At 41.7% G+C, this 23833-nt stretch overlaps 1 protein-coding gene across 5 annotated transcripts in view; it reads right to left on the reverse strand.

Annotated features, from left to right (window-relative positions):
• cblb (Cbl proto-oncogene B, E3 ubiquitin protein ligase) overlaps window positions 1-23833 on the reverse strand; it is a 238651-nt gene that overhangs the window by 132880 nt on the left and 81938 nt on the right. The window lies entirely within an intron of this gene.

The raw sequence follows: 23833 nt of genomic DNA on the forward strand, positions 1-23833 counted from the left end.
TTATTGCAATTCTCAAAAACAATTAGTCAGGTGAGAAGTATGCTTCACTTTTACTTACATGGAACAAGAAAAAGGTTAGTGTTCAAAAAGAGCAATGCAAGGTTTTTGGAAGCTGCTTGATGATAAAAAACTGAAAAATAGACATCAGAGAATGCTTAATATTCTTGTTTATTGTAAAGTTCATTCATGTAAGATGGCGCCAGAGCGTGGCGATTCTCTGCGAGCTCCCTCACAAATCCTCTTCCTACATCTCTTGTAACCGTACTAACCTTTTAAAATTTAATTCTAACTCTAATACTATCTCTAACCTTTCTCTTTTATGTTACATTTCTTATTTATGCATGCCCGTTTTTTTCATGTATGGAATGATCTGTCTGGACTGTACGCAGAACAATACTTTTCGCTGTACACGTGACAATAAACAAATTAAAATTTTAATGCTGGATTTAAATATTTCAGACCAGATAAAACAAAGACATCCTAAATTAGGATTCCAATAAGTGATGTTTTTACAATGCAAGGTGACAGCACTCATCTGTTTAACATGATGGAATTGAATATCAAGGCAGCAAAGTCAGAATAGAATGGCAACTGGAAAACACCATTCATTCCTTGAATGCAGGTACTGTTTCAAATATAATCCAAAATACTGAATAATCAACAATAAAGGCTGAAAAAATCAATTTAGAAATCAAAATTTATAGCATTTCCTGATTTTACTTGCATTATAATAAATATTTTATACAAATTGTGACCAAGACAATCAATCCATATTAATAAATTTAAAGCACATCTGTTGCCAAAGCCCCATTCTGTGGGATCTAACTAGTCTTGTATGCCAAACAGCCATTGCTTTATGTGGAGTCTCTATTTTAATTTATTCTTTTAAATGTTCCCCACAAAGTCAATGGAGTTCAGAGCAGATGACTGGTCTGAAGCTGGAATTTTGAGACCAGTAATAATCTTTATTAGTGAAAATCCCCGATTAGCCTACACTGTGGGAGAACTCAGAATGTCCACTTCACTTAACAAGCACGTCTTTTGGGACTTGTGGGAGGAAACCCACGCAGACACAGGGAGAATGTACAGACTCCGTACAGTGACCCAAGCCGGAAATCGAACCTGGTCCCTGATGCTGTGAAGCAACAGTGCTAACCACTGTGCTACCGTGCCACCCGTTAACCACGGTTGGAAGCGAATGTTGGGACATTCTGAACTGGAGGCAAGAGTAGAGCAGCTGGTAAACCTGCAGAATTCAAGATACAAGAGAAGGCTGAAAAAGTTCAAAGAGCTTAGGAAAGCATCTGCATGGGGTGAGAGAGTGGGAGTGGTTGCAGAAGGATGATGAAACAGCCCAACAAGTCATGACGGTTCACTTCCCAGAAGTACCATGTTCACAAATGTCCCCATTGGTGGGAGCAAGGAGTTGAGTAGATCCGAGTCTATGGCAGTACTCTAAAACACACCAAACAGAACTGCACATGGTTCAAGGTTTCCACCAATAGAAATGCCAAACATTAGGACTCAGCAGCACAGCTAAGAACAAAACCTCTTCACAGCTTATCTACAAGTAGTACTGTGAAACATCACCAGATTTTCACAATTGTAATTTTCTCATCATGAAACGAGCACGCGGAAATAAAATGACTTGTTATTTTGGTTGTGCACTTAAGTACAAATGCAGTTCTGGGTCACCTGAAACACTGATTAGAAGTCAAAATGTATATAGAGATACTAAAGATTACCAACCCACTGTAACACATATACAACTTCAAGCTCATTATCTTGATCAAACCAGCATCACAATTCTAGAAGACTTAACTTCTGCTCAATTTGAAAATATCAATTACAGAGATATAACTTCTGCTCAATTTGAAAATATCAATTACAGAGATATACTCATACTATACAGTGTGGTTCTATACTTTCTCCTATAAATGTTTTTTGCACACTACATCGTCACAAAAACATGCTATATAACAAATAATGTTTTCAAATCCACCAGCTGGAAACCGGAACTGAACACTGTAAAAACAGAGACGCCAGTGTGACTTGAACTCGCAGCCAAGGAGGGCTGCACAATTTGCATCACGATAACTTCCACATTCCAGCCCATAGATGAAAATCCCACATCTGCAAAACCCCATCAAAGGCAATAACCTCAGGGAAATGTGTGTGAACCACATATCCTGTCTCCATTAATCAGGCCTGAAATACTCAACTGGGTGGAGATGAATCATTAAACCAAATCACTTGGACAATGGAACCTTGGCTTTGATGGGGATTCCCAAACACAATGTAATGAAGTCACATTAACCATGACCATGTTTGAATCACTGATCATGTTACACACCCACCATGTGTATGTTTGAGCATCTGCTTTCGCTGCAGTGCAAGACAGTCAAGAAGCTGAAAGAAGATGCCCAAGTGGAGTCCGTTCATCTCCAATCCAACTTGCAAATTTTAGAACCTTGTTTGTTGACTACTCAGGTGCTGGAGACTGATATTTCTTCAATTTTTATTTTTTTTAAATTTAGAATTTTTTTTCCAATTAAGGGGCAATTTTAGTGTGGCCAATCCACCTACCCTGCACATCTTTTGGGTTGTGGGGGCAAGATCCCCACAGACATGGGGAGAATATGCAAACTCCACATGGACAGTGACCGAACCAGAGTCCTCAGTGCAGTGAGGCAGCAGTGCTAACCACTATGCCGCTGACACGGATATTTCTTAATGGAATTCAAACCTGCACTACTGCCTCCAAATGTACTCACAAATCACCTCAATGAGGGAAAACAGCAGGAAAGCCAAATTCAACCTGAAGTCAGCCAAGTCATCAACCTCCATAAACTGCATAGCCCTCTGATCTTTACCAGGCTCTTACTTTCTTAATCTATCTTTCCCCACTCTAATCTGTCTGTGTATGTGTGAACTTCAAGTGTGTTGGTGCACGTGAAATTGAGTATATTATTATTTTACTTAGACCTGGGTAAGCACAATAAAAACTATTCTTGTGTTGTTAAAACTCAGGAAAACCTGTCTGCTTGTCTTTTATAATCACAGCAGATAAACAGTTAAAACCAAATTGGCAAGTACATCCTTTTTTCAAAAAATACCTGTTGCAGTGGGGCAAGTTCGACCCCTCACCACCTAATTGAGACAGTGTCAACAAAAAAAAGAAACAGATGATAACTGGCACTTTGAAAAAAGATATATGTAAACATTTCAATGAGCGTGCTTACAATTTTGAGAAACCACAAGTGAGCTTGTCCTCTGATCTCATAGCATCTCTTAGATCGAAGAAGCAATGTAAGTTGAAAATGAAAAGTGAATAGTGAAGACTTCTTACAAATTAAAGGCTTTGGCAACTGCCAGAAAACCTCGATTATAAAGAGAGACCTTGTTTAAATGCATGAAGTGAACCCACATTCATGCAAATTAGTCAGTTGTTCGCTTTCAAGGCACTAATGTAAAGATGTCCTTTACCCCTATTTACCTATTTTTGGTGTGCTCATATACTTTTATGTTGAATAAATATTTAATGCAAAGACCATGTGAGATCCTGGGGACAGAAATTAAATCAAGAATTCTTAAATTACATAGATAAACATAACGCAAGGCATCTGGATAAATTTGAACAGGCTGCAGAAACATTATGTCTACAGTACAAAGCTGCCTCAACTTTGGCATGCTTCATCAGTGTGGAGAGTGGGCATACAAACAAGCTGTGGGAAACGGCACCTTCACAATATAGCAGGCATTGCAATTCAAACACAGAGGCAGTAGCACAATCTCATGCCGCAAATGTGTCACTTTGGCAGCACGTTAGCACGTCAGCTCCTAGTCTAGATGGGAAGCCAGAAAGTATTTGACCTGAGAGAAGAGCAACATTTCAGAGAAAAAAAAATAAGCAGGAAAAACTGCACTGGATTCACCTGCAAGGAATAATTCTAATTTTAGGAAGTAGGGGCCATGAAAGAATGCTGAAATTTCATCCCTCCCAGCCTAAACCTTAAGGCATCACACACTGCTACTAAATATCATTCTTCCAAAATGTTTTCTGAGGAAAATTACTGACAACAGTCATTGCAGAACCAGCAGGAATACAGCAATGGAAATGAATGTTCCAGAAAAAATATATTAGCTTTGTAAGCTTTGCTGGGATTTTTGAGATCAGTAGCATGGTCTGGTATAGTTTATTTAAAAACCAGACTCTGTGGTGTAATTAATTGCATCATTAACTTAGGTACTGGCAAATTCAGAATCAGTGATTAAAAGTCAAATGGGATACTGGAGTGTCACCAAAAAAAATTTAAATTGCAATTTTTGGGGGTGAATTCACCAGGCAACATGTGACTCAGCCATATAGATCCAGGAGGTTTCAAATTCAACTCTTGGTCTCAGCACTAATCAAGTAGGATCCTGGTCCCATCCAGTGATCCCTGCTGGAAAACTATACATGCGTAAATATCAGGGCATGTCGAGCCTCTTATGATTCAACTGAGCATCTTCCAATGCTCATAAGAATATTTACTTGCGTACGGTACTGGAAAACTGCAATAGCCGTTGTAATCACAGGCTATCAGAAAGTAAGAAAATGCCTTCGTTATCATATATAAAATAGATATGATGGAGGTCTCAGATCTCGGTTTCAAGACTGTTGCTTTATGTTGTGCTATGGGTCACATGGAGAACAACTGACCAATTTGCATTGGTAGTGGAGCTCTGAGATCTGCATATTTCTTAATAATTTGGGATAAAATGTTGTAATTTGTAATTTTTGAAAAATCCAACCAATTTCATATTGCCTATTCTCCCCTCCAGTAATATGAAACCAAATCAATCAGGTCGTTGTGCTCACTCCTTGGGGGGTTAGTATAATTTTTGTTTCTGGATATCCTACTAATAGGATCATTCAACATAAAACAATGTTTGCATGAGAGTCAGCACCTGTCCTACACATCTTACACAGTGGCCCACTTAATTAGAGGAGGCGGACAATGACAAGTTTTGCTGATCACAAGGAATGCTCACATTTTACAAGATTGCATTATATCTGAATTCATAGTGATACAAATCAAATATTTCATCTCCTAACCATTATCAATTCCAACATTAAAGTTTAATCTCATGTATAATGCAAGACATAAGTAGGCCACAGTGGAGACTCTAAAAGCTGCTTGCCTCATGCACACGAATGCCTGGTAAACCACAACCTAGCCACCAAAACCTTTTCCTACCTTGCAACAACATAACTGACCTCAGCTTCCCATAAACTGCTGCACGTGTTTCCAAATGAATTTTTAAGAGAACATATATGCATGAATACTGCAACTGCAATCTTTATTAAGGAACATTTTGTATGTTCAAATAAAAATCACCAATCCAAATAGTCACAATTGAGAGAAATTAAAACAAAGCCTAGCAAAAAAAGAAAATTGAACAAAGGAGAATTTCGTCAAAAGTAATTTGTTTCTCTGCTGAACAAGGGTTTTTTTGAATTAATTTAAACCAAGATAACTTTTCTGTCTGAGACAATAATTTCTGTCTGAGACTAGAAATTTTACTTAAAAATAGTTTATTTTTGTGTGCTGAGAATTAAACTGAAATTTGAATGATGAAACAGAACAAATTCATTGACATTTTGTATAAATGAATTGAGGATTTGCAGAAGAAAAATTAAATGTCTCAAAATACAGGTGCACATGAACTTTTTCATATTTCTACATGGAATGTGGGTGTCACTGGCAAGAGTGTATTTGTTGCCCATCCCCAATTGCCCCTAAGAAGGTGGTGGTGAATACCTGAACATTTGCATGACGTTTTTTCAGACAATATACTGTATTAACAGTTAATAAGGAGACTAAAATGTATTTTATGGTGGTTTTAAAAAGTCATTAAGAAATGCAAAATACAATTCTGTTCTACTAAAAGCTACAGTTAATTAGACAAAATGCCACACAAAGAAAATTAAAGCCCAATGAACTAAGGAGTGACAGTATGGTTACAGAATTGGCTCAGTAACAGAAAGCAGAGGGCAATAGTGGGTGCATTTCTCAGATTCAGAGGTGGGTTGCAGTGATGTTCCCCATGGATCAGTTTTGGATCCATTATTCTTTCACATTCTTGTAAGTCACCTATACTTCAGCATAAGGAGCAACACTCTAAAGTTTGCAGATCATACAAAACTTGACAATGTAAAAAAATCATGGGGTTCCCAAAGTGTGATAATTGAGATATCTCTGGAGTTTACGCAGGAGAAGTTTTCTGATGTGGATTTAAGATCTAATGCAAAATTTTAAATAAAATTAATCAATTTCAGTGGGCCTGTAGGTAAAGAAAAAAAATTCTGGATGCTTTCCGGTGGATGGTTGATTTGCCTGTTGTATTTTTTTCGTAATACTAGGGCATACAACATGGCTCAGGATGTTTTTTTGGCATTTGTTCATGGAATGAGTCACTGGAAACACTAACATTTATTATCCATCCTTAATTGCCCTAGAGAATGTGATGGTATGCGGTCTTCTTGAACTCCTGCAGTCCACGTAATGTAGGTATACTCTCAATACTTGTCAGGGAATTCCAGGATTACGACCTAGCGACAGAGAAAGAATAGAGGTATATTTCCCAATCTGGATGATGAGTGACTTAAAGGGGAACTTCCAGGTGGTGATGTTCCCAAGTATCTGCACCCCTTATCCTTCAAGGACGGTGGGGGGGGGGGGGGGGGGGGGGGGGGGGCAGACAGCTGGTTTGTGATGCAGAACAAGGCCAGCAGCATGGGTTCAATTGCCATACCATCTGAGGTTATTCGTGAACGCCCACCTTCTCAACCTTGCTCCTCGCCCGAGGTGTGGTGACCCTCAGGTTAAACTACCACCAGTCAGCTCTTCCCCCTCAAAAGGGGAAAGCAGCCTATGGTCATCTGTGATGTTGGCAACTTTACCTTACCGAGATGGTAGTGGTCATGGATTTGGAAGGTGCAGTGCATCTTGTTGAACGTACACTGCTGCTACTATGCGTAAATGATGGAAGTGAATGTTTGTGGAAGGGGTGCCAATCAAGCAGGCCGTTTTATCCTGGAAGGTGTTGAGCTTCTTAAGTTTTGTTGGAGTTGCACTCATCCAGGCAAGTGGGGAGTATTCCATCACACTCGTGACTTGTGCCTTCTAGATATTGGACAGCCTTCGGGGAATCAGGTAATGAGCTACTCGCCGCAAGGTTTCTAGTCTCTGATCTGCTCTTGTCGCCTCAGTAGTTATATGGCTAGTCCAGTTCAGTTTCTGGTCAATGTTATCCATAGAATCCCTATCCAGCCTGGTAACCCGCAGGATGTTGACTGTGGGAGATCCGTGATGGTAATGCCACTGAATATCATGGGGCGATGGTTAGATCTTCTCTTACTGGGGATGGTCATTGCCCGGCACTTATGTGGCACAAATGTTGCTTGTCCAGGCCCAGATATCTTCAACCCAGACCTGGATATTGTCCAAGTGTTGCATGTGCACTGCTCTGCTTCAGCGTCTAAGAGGTCACAAATGGTGCTGACCATTGTGCAATCATTAGTGAACATCCCCACAACTGACCTAGTGTTGAAAAGGTCATTGATGAATCAGTTGAAGATGGTTGGCCTAGTAGACTACCCTGAATAACTCCTGCTGTAGTTTGTGTGGGATGGGGGATTGAAACCAATAATAGCAGGGGATCCACTACACATGAATTTTCACAGTAACTTCATTGAAACCTACTTGTGACAATAAGCGATTATTGTTATTATTATAAAGGAAGGAAGTTGTATAAAAAAGAACCAGAGGGCCCTTAGAGGATGTTGCAGAGATACATTCAGGAAGATCATGAAGGAATTTGCTAAGAATTAATTGTTCAACTTTAATATGTTGTGTGACAGGGATTAGTGCAGATCAATGAGGTGTGAATGAGATATAGTGCAGAACAGGATAAGAGCTATATTTTGGAGGAGTAGAAGTTTGTGGATAAGTAGGAGGGTATTTAAATAAGTCTAGGGATGACAAAGAATGAATAAGAGTTTCAGTGGCAATCTTGCACATGTGGAAATATATGCTGGTTAGGATGGGGGTCAAAGATTCACACAGGTTGTTTCAGTCCAAGTCAGTGCTTGGAAGAGTACTGAAATCAGTGCTTGGAGAAACATAGGTTAATAAACGACAGCCAATATGGATTTGCTAACGGCAAATCCTGTCCGAGTACCCAACTGAGTATTTTGAGGAAGTAACAGAGGGCTGATGGTAGTGCTATAAATGTTGTATTATGGGCTTTCAAACTGCACTTGATAAAATGCCATGTAACAGAATTATTCAGAAATTAGAAATACTTGGGATTAAAGAGCAAGAGACTTTGGCGCAAAAAAAACATAGCCAAGGAATTAGAGCCAGGTTGAAATGTTGAATGGATGTTTTTCTGACTGGAAAGAAGGCTGCCATGGGGTGCTCCAGTACATATAAATGATTTGGACTTTGGTGTGGCCTCCTTCTTTATTGTAACATTCTATAGGAATTAAGTGTATGACTACCATCTTCACCTGTGTCTACATGAAATAGTGAGAGCTGGCAGTGAAAGAGAGCATATCCATAGTTAGACCATTGGCAATGATTCAAAAAAACATTCCCAGGTATCAAGACAAGTTAGAATGGAGATAATCTAGGGTTATTTTGGGGGGTCCACATTATTGGTGAGAACCACTCTTAAAGCAAATGTTAAAGTTACATATGTGTATTAGAATTTCTGCATTTTGTAATAATGCTTGTACATTAAAGGGAGTAAAATATATTTGTATGCTGGTACGGGTGCCCAATCAACTGGTTGATTTTGATAAGGAGTACACAAGAAGTAAAGTTTGGGAACATTTCTAGCAGATAGTGATGGGGATGGCTGTAGACTTCAGGATGGATGATTGAATTGGGAGCAGCATGACAGATGGAATTCAATGTGGAGAAATGTGAAGCGATGCACTTTGCAAGCACCAACAATATGGAAAGGCCATACTCGCAGTACAATTTTGAAAAGTGCCTTAGAACAAAGTCAATGTGGCATCCATAAACACAAATCTGTAAACGGTGTCAGGGAAAGTTAATAGGTGGTTAAAACGGCATAGAGTTACTTTGTTTTTACATTCTATCAACCGGAGAGATTTATAAACCCAGGAGATCATGCTGGAGCTACTGGTTAGATTTTAACTGGAGTATTGTGAACAATTTTGGGCACCACATTTCAGGAAAAATTAAAGGCCTTAGGAAGGATAGAGAGGAGGGTTACCAAAAATGAGATAATAAGTTACAAGGAAAAGTCAGTTCTCCTTGGAACAGAGAAGGTTATTATGTGACCTAGAGGTTTTCACGGTAATGAGAAGTTTTGATAGAGAAGATAGAAAAAGGCTGTTCCTTCTGCATACCCCAGCACAGGCAGTGGGCCAAATAGCCAACTCCTCTGCTATAGGTTTCTGTGATTCAATGATTTGAAAATGTATGAGCCAAAATCAGAAAATAGTACCTCTTTAAAAGTATGTTCAACTACTGGAATGGGACAAAAGAGAATTTCAAAATTCTCTTTGTTGTCCTCTGAACTCGAGGCAAGGTGAGAGTGACTGCCCTTGACATCATGGCAGCATTTCATTGAGCATGGCATCAAGGAGTCCTAGCAAAACTGGAGTCAATGGAAATCGGGGGAAACTCTCCACTCATTAGAGTCATATCGAGCACAAAGGAAGATGGTTCTGGTTGTTGGAGGTCAGTCATCTCAGTCCCGTGACATCACTGCAGGAGTTCCTCAGGGTACTGTCGGCCCAACCAACCATCTTCAGCTGCTTCATCAATGGCCTTCCTTCCATTACAGGTGTTAGACGTTTAGCTGCTGTTGTATAAAGAGTCAAAGGTACTGCTCCTTTTACAAACAGCTTTATTTCACTTTAACAGACTCTGCACAAAACTATATCTTCACATCACCTGACACAAAGACTCTTTACATATCAGTGTCAATTATTGGATACTGAACATAAATGAGACAACTAATTGGAATGTCTCTTAACCCATTACTTAACAACAAGGTCAGATATTGGCACGTTCGCTGATGATTGCGCACATCTGACCTTATAATGGAAGGAAGGTGCTCAAGACACTGAAGCGGTCCACATGCAAATGCAGCAATACCTGGACAATATCCAGACTTGAGCTGACTAACGGCAAGTAATATCTGTGCCACACAATGACCATCTCCAATAAGAGAGTTTCAAATCATTGCCCCCCTGACATTTAATAGCATTACCATCATGGAATCCTGTACTATCAGCATCCTGTGGCACGGTGGCACAGTGGTTAGCACTGCTGCCTCACAGCTCCAAGGTCCCGGGTTTAATTCCGGCCTCGAGTGACTGTGTGGAGTTTGCACTTTCTCCCTGTGTCTGCGTGGGTTTCCTCCGGGTACTCCGGTTTCCTCCCACAGGCCAAAAACGTGCAGGTTAAGTGGATTGGCCATGCTAAATTGCCCTTTAGTGTCAAAAAGGTTAGGTGGGGTTACAGGGATAGGGTGGAAGCGTGGGCTTAAGTTGGGGGCTTTTTCCAAGGGCTGGTGCAGGATCGACGGGCCAAATGGCCTCCTTCTGCACTGTATTAGATTCTAGATCCTGGACGTTATCATTGACCAGAAATGTAACTGGACTAGCCATATAAATACTGTGGCTACAAAAGCAGATCAAAGGCCAAGAATCCTGTAGTGAGCAACTCACCTCCTGACTCCTCAAAGCCTGCCCACCACCTACAAGGCACAAGTCAGTAGTGGGATGGAATGCTTCCCACTTCCCTAGACGAGTGCAGCACCACCACTCAAGAAGCTCAACACAATCCAGGACAAAGTAACCCACTTGATTGACACCCCACCCGCAAACATTCGCTGCCGCCACCACTGACGCACAGTAGCAGCCGTGTGCACCATCTACAAGATGCACTACGGGACCTCACCAAGACTCCTTATGTAGCAGCTTTTAAACCACTCACCATCCTGGCTTGGGAATATATCACCATTCCTCCACTGTCGTTGGGTCAAAATCTCTCCCCAATAGCACAGTGGATGTACCTCCACCACATGGACTGCATGATTCAAGAAGGCAGCTCACCACCACCTTCGCAAGGGCAATTAGGGATGGGCAACAAATGCTGGCCCAGCCAGCGAAGCCCACATTCCGTAAAATGAATTTTGAAAAAGTAGCCTCTTAAAAAAAATACTTTACAATAAAGGCGCAAAATCATATCCAGCTCTCATCCCCAACATCCAAATATGCACTTTTCAGCAACCGTTCCTAGATAGTTAATCAGGGACAGAAACCTTGGCTGACTTGATTTTTACTTCTCCAGCACAAAGATTGGGGAAACTGTAAAAGGAAAAAAAATGTTTATGCAACACCTCATGGGTTACTGTCTTTGTGGAATTTGCACTTTCTCACCGTATCTGCGCGAGTTTCCTCTGGGTGCTCCGGTTTCCTCCCACAGTCCAAAGATGTGAAGGTTAGGTGGACTAGCCATGGTAAATTGCCCCTTAGTGTCCAAAAGGTTAGGCCGGGTTGCAGGGCGGAGGCGTGAGCTTAAGTAGGATCCTCTTTCCAAGGGCCGGTGCAGAATCGATGGGCCGAATGGCCTCCTTCTGCGCTTCTAAATTCTCTAAATATTTCAAAATGTATTAAATATAATGAAATACCCTGAGGTGCAGCGCTTGTCTTATGTCTACAAGTGTTGAGTTAATTTACTTTTTTATGTGTTGATTTTGGAATGATAGCCAGGTCTCTGTAGGATCCTTATGTTCACCTGAGCTCGGGAACTGAGTGACATATACTTCAGTATATTATTCAAAAAGGATGGCACCTCCAACAGGCATGCTATGAGATATCAGTGGAGAGGGATGCAAGCCTGCACGATATGGAGAAATGCGAAAAGTTAGATTGAATCCATTAACCTAATTGAAAGCATGAAGAACTGATCCAAGCTGATACTCAGTAATGGCTTCTGCCTGCTCCATCTGCAATCAGCTGTAAGCCCTTCTGAAATGCATCCCCACAATGGCTCAGCAAGTAATATAATACCAAGTTATGTAGGCCAAGAAAAGTAATGTAGCAGCTACAGCACTGCAATTACCTTAATCTTTTGGAAAGTGAAGGGGGTGTGGGACAATAGGAAGAAGAGAGGCAGCGAGAAAAGCTGCAAAATTTCCGTTCATATCTGTTTGGAAGGTCAGTTATCCAAAAAGAGCATTCACCAATCTTTGAACATCAGTGGGATATTATGACAGATGGGAGGCGGTGGCATAGTGGCACTGTCACGGGCAACCTGGGATCAATCCCACCACGTCAGATGGTGAAATTCGAATTCAATTCAATATATCTGAAATTAAAAGTCTAATGATGTCCATTAAATCATTGCCAGTTGTTGTAAAAACAATCTGGTTTAGGGAAGGGAATCTGTCACCCTTACTTGACCTAGCCTATATGCATCTCCAGACCCACAGCAATGTGGTTAACTCTTAAATGCCCTCTGAAATGGCCCAGAAAGCACTCTTTTCAAGGGCAATTAGAGATGGGCAATAAATGTTGGTCCAGCCAGTGACAACCACATCACCCGAGTGAAATTTTTTTTTTTTTTTTTTTTTTTAAAAGCACCAGGGGTTAGGCAACTGAAAATCACCTGTTTTATGTCCTCAACGCTGGAAGTTACAACCAGGTTTTTTTAATAAATTTAACGTACCGAATTATTTTGTTTCCCAATTTAGGGGCAATTTAGCATGGCCAATCCACCTACTCTGCACATCTTTGGGTTGTGGGGGTGAGACCCACGCAGACACTGGGAGAAAGTGCAAACTCCACACAGACAGTAACCCGGGGCCGGATCAAGCCCAGGTCTTCGGCGTGAGGCAGTAATGCTAACCACTGTGCCACCTTGCCGCCCTGGGCGTCACAACTAGTGAAGGCAAAGGTTGGCAGCTCCTTTTCCCACATGGGACAAATAGCCAGGCAACACTTGTGCATGCAAATATAAAACGCCCATTTAGGGAGGATAAGAAAGAACCACCAGTGCTTAAAAAACGGCATGGACTGAGGTGCAATGAGAGAAAAATAGAGGTGGAAGAATTTTTAAATTAAACTTAATTCCCCAAGATCATGTGTCATGATTAACAACATAGTTAACTATCTAGAAAATAAATGAAACAAGTTTCTATTTTGTTTCTCCCTATTTTTAAATTGATAATTTTGGCATATAACAGCATGCGTATTTAACTTAAAGAAATTTAAATTTAGATTGGTCCATCCTTTGCATTACGGTCTTAAGAATTAGTTTAACCAATGATTACAGAAAACGTTCCACTACTGGCCAGAAGCTAAATATAGTTGTTCCAAAACCACAAACTTGTGGATTGCTGACATAGGGTATAATGTCGGTTCTACAAGCTGCAATAAATCGAACAGTAGCACACTACCTCTCGTTCAAAGACCAGTTTATAAAATTAGATACTTGCCTCCATGATCAAAGCAAGCAACAATACGGAGAATAACGGTGCCACTCGGAATAATTCTTAATCCGGAGTCCATTTAGTATCAGCACCATTCGCAATTCCTCAAAATTGAAGTAGTCCATAACCAGATACAGCAAGACCTAGACCACATCCAGCCTTGGCCTAACAAGTGGCAAATAACATCCGTGCCACACAAGTGCCAGGCAATGACCAACTCCATCGACCTTTTACATTCAACAGTATTACCATCACTGAATCCTCCACTAACAGCATCCTGGATGCAGCACAGTGGCACCAGGGACCCAGGTTAGATTTGGGTGACTGTGTGCAGTTTGCAGGTTCTCCCAGTGTCTGCGTGGGTTTCCTCCAGGTGTTCCAGTTTCCTCCCACAGTCCAAGGTGTGCAGATTAGGTGGATTAGCCATGATCAATGCATGGGGTTACAGGGATAGAGAGAGGGGAAGTGGGCCGAGATAGAGTAGTCTTTCAGAGGATCAGTGCAGATATGATGGGCCCTTTGCATTGTAGGTATTCTATGGTTACCATTGACCAGAACTTAACTAGACACCTAAAAACTGTGACTACAAAAGCACATCAGATACTGGGAAACTTGCAGCAAATAACTCACCTCCTGGCTCACAAGGCACAAGTCAGGAGTGTGATGGAATAATCTCCAATTGCCTTGATCAAAGCAGCTCCAACAACACAAGAAGCTCAACACCATCAGAGATAAAGCAGCCTGCTTGATTGGCAATCCTTCCACAAACATTAATGCCCTCCATCACCGATGAATAGTGGCAGCAGTGTACATTATCTACAAGATGCACTGCAGGAACTCGCCAAGGCTCCTTAGGCAGCACCTTCCAAATCCACGACCCCTACCACCTAGAAGAACAATGGCAGCTGATATGTGGGAACACCGCCCCTGGAAGTTCGCATCCTCCTGGATCTCTCTTTCCCTTTCTCCCTCCCTCCCCCCGCCAAAAAAAAACCACAGGGATTACAGCAGTTCACGAAGGCAGCTCAACTCCACCTTCTCAAGCAATTTGGGATGGGCAACACATGCTGGCCTAGCAAGTGACGCCCACATCCCATAAATGATTTTTTTTTAAAAATCAAGTACATATTCAATGCAAAAATGATTTGTTACTGAAAACAGCTGCTGGAAGAATAGGAACGACATGCCACATGGTAGTATGCTAAACATGGATTCCTTAGCACAAGACTACAATAGTACATCATGACCACACTGTAAGGGGCTGGACAGATAAAGACTGGGTGGTGCTGTGGGATGGGGTGTAATCTACGTGGCATAATTATCCTGGCCCATTCTCACTTACCATTCCAAGAAACAATGCTAGTCTTTTTGATAAAACTTCTACACCTCTCTGTAAATTAAACTACTACTTTAGTTGCCCATAACAATATTCAGTTATATATATATTACAGTATTCACGCTCCAATCCGATTTACAAAAATATAGTTGGGCTAGCAGAAAAATTTTGTTTTAAGGAAATCTGGTTTTCTTAAATAGCAATTATGATTCTACCAGAGATTACCATGATGTAACAACTTTGGCAGAAGTTAGGAAACCAATGTGGAATATTTTCAACCATGACATAAACACTATTAAGTCAGCTGAAGAACACCACCCACCCTTTTCAAAGAGGCGTTGGATTACCTTCTCTAAATGCCAACTCAACACTGATGCTTTTCGGTGTCCTCACGGATGTCCTTTAGGTAATTGGGCAGAACTTCAATGTTTACAAAAATAAAATGCAACAAAATGGCCTTCCTCAGAACAGCCAACTACTCTTAAAAAATGGTTTCAAAATTACGTGCTGTGACTTAACTACAGAAAGTCTAGCAGCACCAAGATGAGATCTGCGGGTAATTTCAAATAAGCTCTCCCAAAAATTCTGTTACTGGAAAGAAAAATGGAAGATTGTAGGCAATATGAAAAAGAAAAGCAGATCTATCTTCAATATTATTCATAACTGAAAAGAAGCTGAATGCATTTGTAAGAAATAGAAAATATATGAACAGTGCGAAGAGGTGTGATGAAATGAAGAAGAATGAATGGGAACATCAAGCACAACACAGATTGCTAAACGTTTGGATTGCATTGCCCAGTGAGGCTATCAAAGCTGATTATTCCAACAATTTTCAGAGGGAGCTGTTCAGGAATTGGTGACAAAATCGAAGAAGAGATACAGATAGTGAACTATTCTGCTTTTGAATTTTGGGATCAACCAGATACATGTGCCACAATGCTCTTCCCCACTCCTAAACATTACGGGATAGAAATTTGTCTTGGATAGTGGAACAAGGCAGGCTGTATTGGACTGACTACTGACTGAAATTGACACATGTAATGATTTAGGAGCATGAAGAGAAACTATTGCAGATGATAATCTGGCTATAATCAAATAAATTAAGAATGGAATCAGGCGTGTTTAGTCCCTACCAATCCAATATGCTGAGAAGGTGGAGAAGGGTGGCATGGTCAACTTTGCCAAAAGCTAGTCAGGTCGAGGAGGATGAGGAGGGATTATTTACCTTTGTCATTGCCACATAGGATGTCATTCGTGGCATTGGTCAGAGCCATTTTAGTTCGGAGACGGGGATGGAAAGATGATTGAATGAGATTTGTTTGTAAAAGTCTACTTGACGAAAGGAAAAACTGAATAGAAACAGTAAACGGAAGAATATTTTTTCACATTACTCCAGCTGTGGAACGCCAGTCAATTTTAGCTTCTAATGTTATTTAGCTTAAATAATATGAAAATTATATGTCAACTTATTACCCAGAATGTGTCACTAATAAGCGAAGCTACAGTAATTGCCGCATCACTGGTCTTTTGTGGTTATTACACAATCATACAGAATGCTCCAGATGAAAAGCAGCCAGCTCCAACACCCATTTTGCAGAAATTGTTGGAGAGCAATAAAATAAATCAACTTGCGAAATCACATAAATATGCAGAAATTAGAGGTTTTCTGTGCAGCATGTAACATTTTGTTCTGCGAATACACATTAAAATTTTCACACTGTTCTGATCTGTTCAAATAACTGATTTATCAAAAACTGTTAGGTTGGAAGTAGTGATTGCTTCTTCACTTACCTACTGTGCACCCTGCAAAACTTTTTTTTGGTATCCATTCATCTTGGGAGACTATGGATTGCGCTTAGGGTGTATGTCACTACTATACTGAACAACGTCTGTTGTGACTGTACAGTCCGATTTCCAAGTGGCAGTTCCTTCCACAGCTGGCAGTCATGAATTGCATTGGCCTGATATAGAAGGATTTCTTTTCCTTCTGGCCAGCTCCCTTTCTTCCTTTTGATCATTTATTTTGCCCTCTGTTTCTTCCATGCCCTTCTTGACTGGCTTCAGGAACTCTGGTCTACAGCCAAGTCTTCTCATGCATCAACACTGATCCCAGCCAACTTGAAGTCTCTCCTACAGACATCCTTGTGTCGCAGACTGGGTGAGCTTTTGGTCCCATGCTGATAGCAAGCTCACCCAAGAACATGTCTTTGGGATTTGGACATCATACCTTCGGTTCACATGACCCAGCCAAAGGAGTCACTCAAGCAAGCAAACAAAGTGGGGATCCCTGCACAATGGTGTAATTCCATATTTCAGCACTCTTGTCTCATCAGGATTTACCCAATATTTGTCTGAGGCAATGGAAGTGTAAGCTGTCCAGCTGTTTTTCTTGGCTTGCATTAGTGCTTGCCACATTACTGTAAAGCGTGGTGCGGAGAACAGAAGCCTGGTACACATGGAAGCTTTGTATTTTCGGTTAATTTGCTGCTGGTCCACGCAAGACTTCGACACGAAAGCTGCGACCATGGCAATCCCAGTGCTGATTTCAAAGTCAAGGGACAGGTTGCTGGTAATTGCTGATCCTGTGCCAGTTGTCAACACTGATGGAAGATGGAATCTCTACATCCATTGGTCTTCCTGATGCTGATTGTCTGTCCAAACTCCTTGCTGACCCAGGAGAACCAACCTATGAGCTGTTATAAGTGAACTTCAGTATGGGATGCCAGAGAGGCGTCATCAACAACTCAAAGTTGAATATTGCACACTTTAGTTTTGGCACGCAGTCTTGCCAAGTTGTACAGATTGCTGTCAGCTCTGGTATGGAAGTAGACACCCTCATTTTATTCGCCGAAAGCATACAATAGCAACATGGAGAAGAATATGTCAAAGAAAGCTGGCGCCCAGACACAGTCTGGCTTTATCCCACTGCTGATCTTTAAAGCTGATCTCTTAGCATGACCTTGGATGTCACCAGAACATCTGTGGCACAGCTTAGTTTGGCACAGCTTAGTTTGGAGGTAGCCGTTCATCTCACAGTCCATGGTATTAGCACTGTCCCAGCAAACTCTGTCCATCTTACCAATTCCCTGGTGCCCTATACACGTTGGCCAGGTTGGTTAGTCCGTACCCACCCTTGCGTTGACGTCCACTAGAAAACACAGTCCCTTAGTGCTGGCAATTCTGCTGATGGCAGCATCAAGTGCCGCATAGAATTGATCCTTAACATCTGGGGTGGAAGTAAATTTCGGAGCAGATGCACATGAGGTTAACTGGGTCTGCACTTGTTGACAAGCAAAGTGCAAAAAGTCTCTGTGGGAGGCCCAATCATCATGAGTAGAGTGCTTTTATGCTGCAAAACCCACTCCATACTAGTGTTGCCTCTTGGGTTTCCCCTGCCAGAAGAACATGTAATGTTTTACTTTAAGGGACCAACTTTGAGAAAGCTCAGTTTCTTACAGCACAGCAATGTCCACATTGAGTCTGGTGTGTGTTTTGTTTGTCAACCATAGCTGTCTTGCGTGTGGCATTGACCTGCAGAAGGCCATTGATAAGATCAAGGTGCATAGTCTTACCTACCGGCCTGCGATGGGAAAGACTGGTGTCTTCTTGTCTTGCCTGGTGCGTAGAATAGCAACCCGCCAATTAAGATGGCTCTCTAAGCTCCTAGCACCAACTGACGCAAGCAGGCAACGGCAGGATAGCATCTAACTGACTGGGTTCTCCAACCCTCAGAGGTTATCCCTGGCACTCACGCTCTACGCCAATCGAGTGAGACCTTACAACCAGCAACTGTTTCTTCCATATTGCGCCAACATAAACCATGAAGCTGGAGTGTCCTCTTCAGGATACAAGCCTGGTAAATAATATGACGAGCCCGAGTTGCCCAGGTATAGCCGCCCCCCCCCCCCCCCCCCCCCCCCTTCTCGGCATTGCTGCCGGTTTCCAGGTGTTTTCCAAAAGAAGGGAAACCAATACTGTTTGATACCAGCTCTGCTGAAGGAGTTGCCAGGAAGCTGCCTGGCACCACATACAGAAGAGCCTATGTACTGGCGAGGGAGGCTTATGCACTCGGCTCTCTTGCAATAGTTATACTCCTAGCCATCAGGAGTGCTGAGCAAGAGGTGACAAGCAAACTGATCACCCTTGCACCACCTACTACATGAACACACACACTGCAACAACCAGAGGCACACAAAAAGCACAACACAAAACAATTCATTACATTTTAGCATTCACTCAATAACTCTCATCTTTGAGGTTCTCTGGGATTCTGCTCTATTTACAAATTCAAGTTTATTTTCCTATTGCATTAATACTATGCTGCTCAATGCTGCACTTCCAAGCATCTTTGATTTCCTATTCCATCAACCTCCTTTATTCCTTGACATGTGATGCTCAATTCCAATTCAATAGCAAAATGAAGCCTCAAATCACAATCTGCAAATGTTCGCATCACAAAGCAAAAGAAAGGTCACTCTTGTAGCACTCAAGTTATTGCAATTCCTGATGTAGGATCCCAAGTGCAAGTGGCTGCCCATGAATTTATGCCAGCGGATTGAAAAGAACTCCAACTCTGTCCTATCTTTCATCAACTTCTTAAACTGTTCCTACAAAGCTCATCCCCAGCTTTAGGACCGAATAGTTTCTGCTGGGTAGTGAACCAAGTGACTTCAGACTTTAGCCATATTTCTTCCAGCAGCCCTTTCATCAGAATTAGTGGGAGTTACGTCCCTCTTGTCCTTCTCTGGACAAGTGGGTCTATTTGTTTCACTTGGGTTTTAGGTTTTCATTTGGGATTTTCTGTATGATTCCCAATTTTTGTTACAACTTTAGGTTTGTATGGTCAATCCTCTTATTTTCACCCACATTCTTTTGTTATTGGAATGTCTCATCATCTTACTGGTGATCCTCCGGATTCAATACGAGGACTGTTGATCAAACGCTAGTGTCTTTTCTAACATCACACACAACCATCGAGTCAAAACTCTTGCAAAATCAACTTTGATAGACTGAACATGGTGTCCAGATGGCCGAAAATATCTCACCTGCCAGGTCCTGATTTATCAACTCACTCATGGGCAGTACGGTAGCACAGTGGTTAACACTGTGGCTTCACAGCGCCAGGGTCCCAGGTTCAAATCCCAGCTGGGTCACTTTCTGCAGAGTCTGCACATTCTCCCAGTGTCTGCGTGGGTTTCCTCCGGGTGCTCGGATTTCCTTCCACTAGTCCCGAAAGAAGTGCTGTTAGGTAATTTGGACATTCTGAATTCTCTCTCTCTGTACCCGAACAGGCACTGGAATGCGGCGACTAGGGGTTTTTCCACAGTAACTTCATTGCAATGTAAGCCTACTTGTGACAATAAAGATTATTATTATTATATGGCCAATGTTTCAAGGGAGGACTGAGAAAACACTTCAAAGACACTCAAACTCTCTTTGAAGCACGGCAGCATTGACGTTAATGATTTTGTGGAGCTACATCATGCTTTCAGTCACAGAATTTCAATGATGAGGCAAAGCGACGGAAGAAAAGGAAGTAAATTCTGCATTCCATATCCCACTACCTCTGTGTCTGAAATCTATGGACCAAGAATCAGCCTGTTCAGTCACATGACAAATGGCAGAAACTATCATCCTGATTAGGTCACTCTCGAATTGAAGGACAGTCGACAATGATCTAATACATCATCTGACAATTTACTATTAAGCAGTTTGCAATTCATTGAACCCACTTATTCCCTCTGTGATTGCCACACCTATTCATTACCTCCCTCTCATTCCCATTTCAACTTTACCAAAATACCCATTTTATCTATTCAGCATTTTATGCTTTTGAATTAAATAGTGAAGGATATATTCTTCCAAATAACTAGAAAAATCACAGCAGTCTGAATCCAAATATATTTTACAGATAAGAAGGGAAAAGGTTTGCTTTGTATTTTTGCGAAAAATTAGATTTTCATTGAAATGCTTTGAGTGGGGTTTTCTTTAAATGATGAAAATACTGACTGTAGCAATCTTCAACCAGAAGAAACACATTAAACCACATGTGCTAAATGATTCCTCAAAATACATCAATACCCTGAACATGCCGTCAGAACATGAAAGAAAGTACAAGTCAGAGGTATTCTTCCACATAACGGGACACACACATACTGCAATATTGACAATTTCAGACTAACTAGAGAAAACCACTGATAATCTTGTGCACATATCACTTATGAGAATACTTCCAGTGGAGTGGCCAGGTCCCAGGAGACAGAATGCTTATTCTACAAATCAAACCACTGATGTGCACCTTCTGCACAAGATTAGATCTTTAATGTAACGTAGAGAGCATGCTTTGAATTTGGTATAGATAGAATTACTATTTACATTTAGGTTTGTTTTAGAAGCAGGTTTTTCAGAAGTGTATGATTCCTATTATATGAGATTTATTAAATGTTCACAGGTAAATATTGGCATTATTTTCTGATATTAGGATTTTATTGCATTCATACAGTGTTTTATTCAGTCATACAAATACAGTACAATTCTGAAATACTTCAGACAACAACATGCAATAATCATCATGCTGAGTGAGAAGATGCCACGTGGTGGAGAGACCTCTTGTCTAAAGGCACAATTTAACTCAGCGTGCAGTATTTATAGGAGCAGCCACTCCCTTGTTCCATTAACTGGAACTGAGGAAATATGGACTAACAACCAATGCTATAAGTGCGACGGCAGTGCAGCCTCACACCAAGAAAGACTCCCAGCCAAGTCCAATAAAACTAAATGGCTGGCTCCTTTACACCGATCCATACTTGGGAGCACATTGAACTAAATAATGCAGAACAGCCAGTGATCAGTTTTACATTAAAGCCCAATTATTTCTGGAAAATCCAAGTCAGACTTGTTGCTTTTTTAACCGCTAGAAATGGCAAATTTATTTTTATTCTGCACCATGAAAACCAAATTAAAAATGTCATTTTAAAAAAAGCAAGAACAAATTGAATACATTCAATTATTTTGGAATACTCCGAATACCCTTGATCAGATCGTAAGGACTGTGAAAATAACTGGACAATCACTGTGGAATTATTATACTGTCAGCACCACGTCTGGTCAATTGTATTCTGTGTTGCAATGCCTTTACCAAAGGTTAAGTATGGTGGACTATTTGCTCTTGCTACTGAAGTTGCAATGAGCCTTCTGACTGATGGGGTATTTGACTTAGTGCATTGACTTTGTATACCCACAATATCCAAACACTGCTTTGTACAGACCTTAATTTCAAGGGGAACAACTTGGACTGAGATGCACGACTTTATAGTAGTTAATCGTTACATCAGAGAGAGTTCATAAATCCCAGAGACATTAAAAAAAAATGTAAATCGTCTCCTCTAGAGACATGTTACTATTTCTCATGTCATTATGCTCAAGTTTCCATGACTCGGTGTTGCAACCATGGCTCTTAATTACTGCAATAGCACCTCTGCTTCTGTTGATATGTTCTGCTATAACGCAGGGATGGCCACTGCCAACTAGAATCATATTCTCTCCCTGTGTAAATAGAGTGGAGGGGTAGGGGTAGTGCGCAAGCCAACCTATTTTTTATATGACTCCCAGCATGATGAAAGAACTTCTCTCCAGTAAAGTTTTGTTTATAATAAAGCCTAACAATTTTGCAAAGAGAGAAGTGAGGAACTGCTGTGTGCCCTGCTTCACCGAAACATGGCTTACTGCTGCCACACTCCGAATAAGCCTGCGCCATCCAACCCGAAGGCTTCACGATCCACCAGATGGACCGCACGATGGCCTCAGGCAAGTCGAAGGGTGAGGTGTTTGCCTCCTCATCAACACCTCCTGGGGCTCAGATGTGGTGTCCCGGGCATGCCATTGCTCCCCAGACCTGGAATACCTTTGTGTCACGCTTTCTACCTCCCACGTGAATTCACCCATGTACTCATCACAGCAGTCTACATCCCATCCCAGGCAGAAGAAACAAATCACCCTGAAGCCATGACAATCGTGGCTGGAGACTTCAACCAGGCCAACCTCAGGAAGGTTCTACCCAAACTCCATCAACATACCTCCTGCCCCACTAGAGGTGCAAACACTCTGGACCACTGCTGCACTGGCATCAAAGGTGCCCACCGCTCCATTTCCAGACCACACTTTGGCAAATCCGACCACAAGTCAGTACTACTACTTCCGGCTTACAAACAGCAACTCAAGTGTGCTGAACCAGTTCAGAAAACCGTGCAGTGCTGGTCCGAGGCAGAGGACATTCTCCACAATTGCTTGGAGTCCTTGGAGAACAAGGACACCTAGGTCAGACTGCTGTTCATACACTACAGCCCTGCCTTTAACACCATTATCCCAAAAACTAATAACCAAACTCTGCAACCTTGGACATGACTCTTCCCTGTGCAGCTGGATCCTTGACTTCCTCACCAACAGACCACATCTGGCAGGATAGGTAACAGCACCTCCTCCACAATAGTCCTCAACACATGGGCCCCGGAAGGGTGTGCTCAGTCCTCTACTGTACTCCTTATACACACACATAACTGTGTGGCAAGATTCAACTCCAATTCAATCTATAAGTTTGCAGATGATACGACTGTGGTGGGTCGTATCTCAAACAACGGCGAATCAGACTACAGAATAGATATAGACCACTTGGTTGCATGGTGTACCGAAAACAACCTCCCTCTAAATGTTGGAAAGACCAAGGAACTGATCATCAACTTCAGGAAGCGTAGCATTACACCTCCTCCTCCTCTTCTCCTTCTCTCTCTCTCCTCCCCCCACCCACCCCCCCCCTCCCCCCCCCCCAACACACATCAATGGCTCCGAAGTGGAGATGGCCGATAACTTTCTGTTCCTGGGGGCCACCATTACCATTGGTCTGTCCTGGTCCACTCGCGTTGATGCAACAATTAAGAAAGTCTCACGCCGTCTCTACTTCCTACAGAAGCTAAAGAA

The sequence above is a fragment of the Scyliorhinus canicula genome, chromosome 7, assembly GCF_902713615.1.
Source record: "Scyliorhinus canicula chromosome 7, sScyCan1.1, whole genome shotgun sequence".
Lineage (NCBI taxonomy): Eukaryota > Metazoa > Chordata > Chondrichthyes > Carcharhiniformes > Scyliorhinidae > Scyliorhinus > Scyliorhinus canicula.